Source organism: Miscanthus floridulus, chromosome 12 (genome assembly GCF_019320115.1).
Source record: "Miscanthus floridulus cultivar M001 chromosome 12, ASM1932011v1, whole genome shotgun sequence".
In the NCBI taxonomy this organism is placed as follows: domain Eukaryota; kingdom Viridiplantae; phylum Streptophyta; class Magnoliopsida; order Poales; family Poaceae; genus Miscanthus; species Miscanthus floridulus.
In genome coordinates, this window is record NC_089591.1 from 78228193 (window position 1) to 78232241 (window position 4049).

A 4049-nucleotide genomic window follows, 5' to 3' on the forward strand; every position below is an offset into this window, starting at 1 on the left:
GACTGAACCTTAGGAAGAATAATGGGTGTCACGTGTCATGCCTTCATCTATTAGATTGGTATGGAAAAATTGCATCTTTTACTTCTTCTCATGTTGTATTTTGAACGATTCATCTATGTGTTGATATAAAAACCACTTTAAACTAGTACATTTTGACTTGTATGGAATATGATGGACTTATGTTGTTTACTTACTTCTTCTAGAGCGCTTTATTTCAGCCCCCCCCCCCAATATATTTTTCATGGATCCGCCACTACCTACAAACGTTGAATAGCCTAAGGAAGTTCTGTTGTATCAATTACACTAGTTGCTTTCATTCTGGAAAACGTGATGTCACCTTTCTCCTTTTCTTTTCCTCTTATGAAACAAAGAGTTATCTTTTCCAATGTTGAAGTAATTAAAGGGCAATGAGGACCATATACTTTTCCCCATGTACAAGTCTAGACACAACATATATTTCGACTAGAGGTAGTGTGTGGAATTCCAATGGCACTGTCTGCTCCAGTTCATTCACCTTTATATATGATGGTGCAAATAGTGCCGCAGGTGTACTCATCATGATTCTGTTAAGAATGTCTATACAAAATTAATGACACGTCTGCTCTATTTTCAGTCTGACTTGAAAACTTTGGAACCAATGGAAGAGGAAGAGTATAGCTCTGAAACATCTAACGAAGAAGATGGCGAAAAAGAAGGAAATGCTGCTGAGAGTGATGTCTTCAGACCAGTTGATGTAGATCCAGCATGTTTACCAAAAGTAGGGATGATATTTGACTCGGAGGAAGATGCCTTTCAGTTTTATGTGACATATGGCTGTCACGCAGGTTTTGGTATTACAAGAAGATCTAACAATACCTTTGATGGTTTCCGCTATCGCTCTACATTCATATGTTCTAAAGGAGGGCAGTCTAGACTGAGATCTGGTGTGACAAGACCTGCAAGAAAGCGAGGCATGAAGACTGGCTGCAAGGCCAAGATGATTGTGAAGGATGCCCATTTTCAAAATCGCTGGGAAGTAATTGTTCTTGAGTTGGAGCACAACCATCCGTTGGATCCGAGCTTGCTTAAGTTTAAGAGACATTTGAAGAACTCCCCTTTTTCGATAAATCCACCTCAAATTTGTGAGTCTGAGGGACAACAGAACAACTCAGCTCTTGTACAATCAAGCAGAGTTGGTGATACTGGTGTAACTTCGTCTTCTACACAGGTTGAATTCAAAGCCAAAATAGACAGAAATAGGAAATTGAAGCTTCGCAGAAGGAGACTTAGATGCCCTGTTGGATTTTCTCAACAAAATGCAAGACCAAAACCCTTGTTTCTTTTACAGTTTAGATATGAATGAGCAAGGGCAGCTAAGGAATGTCTTTTGGGCTGACGCTAAATCACGCAGTTCATACAATTACTTTGGTGATGTTGTTGCTATTAATGTCACAAACTTTAGTGATCAGTATGATATGCAGTTTGTGTCATTCATGGGCACTAACCACCATGCACAGCCAGTGTTACTAGGTTGTGGCCTGCTTGCTGGTAGATCTCTTGGGGCTTATGTGTGGCTTTTTGGTACATGGTTAAGATGTATGAATGCCAAGCCACCACATTCAATAATTACAAACTACTGTCATGATGTAGCGATAGCTATTAAAAAGGTTTTCCCTAACGCAAGGCACCGTTTTTGCCTTTCACACATCTTAAATGTGCTTCCTGAAAAGTTGGAAGAAATGGAGAACAAGGATGAAATTATTTCCACATTCATCACACTGGCCTATGATTATGTTACTGTGCCTGACTTTGACAGAGAGTGGCAAGATACCATCCAACATTTTCGTTTAGAGGGAAATGAATGGCTGTCCAAACTATATGAGGTCAGGATGCAGTGGGCTCCTGTTTATGTTAAGGATTCGTTTTGGGCAGGAATGTCTGTCACAGACAGAAGTGATAGTGTAACTGACTATTTTGATGGCTGGTTGATGTCAGGAACCTCTTTGAAAATGTTTGTAGAGCAATATGAGGAAGCTGTTAAAGGCAAGTTAGAAAAGGAATCTTATGAAGATTTACGATCAGCTCAGATGAGGCCACCAATGGTGACGGGGTTGCCCGTGGAAGATCAAGCAGCAAAGGTGTACACTGCAGAAATCTTTCAGAAGTTCTTCAATGAAATAGGACATTCATTTCATTGCAATTATAGTATACTTGAACGTAATGATTCAATGGTTACATACATAGTTTCGGAGCATGTCGATCAAACAAACAAGGTAGACTACAAAGTTGCTTATGATAATGTTCAAGGTGACATATGGTGCCTCTGCCGTTTGTACCAATCCAAAGGAATATTGTGCAGGCATGCACTCACTGTACTGAGACAGGAGCTTGTGCCGATGATTCCACAAAAATACATCATTCATCGCTGGTGCAAGGACTGTAAACAAACCTGTGCTTCCATATCCCAGCCTGTCTCAGCAGGTAATCAGGAACTGGGAAGCTACGATGATCTGTACAAACTTGGCCACCAATACTTTGCAGAAGTTGTGGAATTTGGTTCCATGAACTCAGAATCAAAAGAATATGCTTTGTCAATCATGAGAGAAATCAGGGATAAAGTGATTTCATATGAGAAGTCACTAAGAGATCAAAGGGTTGACAGCCATGTTTCAACAGCCAACTTTGCATACAATCCTGTGAACGAGGATTTTACTGATGATGCTTTGCCCATCTCTCTTAGTACAAAGGGCTGGGATCTTACTCAAGGCCAATCCAAACGTTCCCGAAAGAAGAAGCTGGCGACCCCAACTGTTCTTGATACTTTGAAAAAGAAAACTAAAAGGGCATATAACAAAAGGAGGAATGCCACTGCAAACACCCTGAACACAGCTGCCACTGTAACTGACAGTGTAACTAATGGCACAAATGTATGTGTTGTTATTAGATTTCTACATTTGACTAAAAATTATTGTTTTGGAAATAATTTTTTTCTCTTATTTTTTATTAGGTTCAGCAGAATCCTGTAAATGAGGGATGGCCGTTAACGTCAACTAGTGCTCCGGAAACTTTCCCTTATGGAGTAATCCCAGATATAATCTTTCCATTTTTGTCATCTCTTTGCTCTTTCAGGAGTTGGTGGAGTACTAAGTAACATTCATTTTTGCAGGTGGAGAACATTTCATTTGATTTGTCACAATACAACAATGCCCCAAGCTTCCACTGGCCTGAAAGCAGCAGCAGATCTCAGCTCCAGTGAGAGTAGGCAGCAATGCAATTGTGGATGCCTTTCCAATAGACTAAGTTCTGACAGCCTTGTAATTTGGAAAAACTAGGGTGATGGATCAGGTTTGATCTTTCTATTCCTGCGTGGGACTCTGGGAGTCGGTGACCGCCTGAACAAAGATGAAAAGAAAGGAGATCAAATGTGATGAAGTGAAATCTACCATCTTTGAACCAATTTAGTTGAAAGGGTTCTGTACATAATCATTTCTTTTTTTTTCTTCCATGGATATTTGCAGCTCCCAATAGGTTTTATCTGAACCATGTATGTTAGGTCAGATGCCCCTGAATCGATTTCAAATAAGGACCTGATGTTTCGTGTGTATCCCTCGTGAAATCGTATGCCCTTCTCTGATGAAGCCGTTTGTAACCAGATGTTTATTGCTTCATCAAGTTTCTTCATCTGTGTTCTCTAATATTTGTTCTGTCCAGATAATATCTTGTATCATTTTATCCTCTGCAACTGATAAACTAGAGCAAGCTGAAGGCCAGCTGGCACACATTTGATTTGGTTGTATGCTTATGCCATCAGAAGGAAAGAAAGAGGTCAGTTTCTTCATCTATGTTCTCTAAGCTAACTTGTGTGTCCATTGATGGCCAACACTTCTGTTTTGCCCTTTACAAGAATGATACTGCTTAATTTTCATGCCTATTGCCACCAAATTTGTCTAGGGTTTTGTAGCTTCTACCTGTCAAATTAAGAAATCAGGAAGTTCTTATCTGGTTATTAGTATGATGTTATTGATCTGTGTGTTTTCGCCCTTCTATGTCATTGTCAATAATTAGTGGAT

General features: G+C 39.8%; 1 pseudogene; it reads left to right on the top strand.

The window, feature by feature from the left end:
- On the top strand, positions 1–3676 carry LOC136496388 (protein FAR1-RELATED SEQUENCE 6-like; annotated as a pseudogene).
- Positions 3677–4049: the final 373 nt, after the last annotated feature.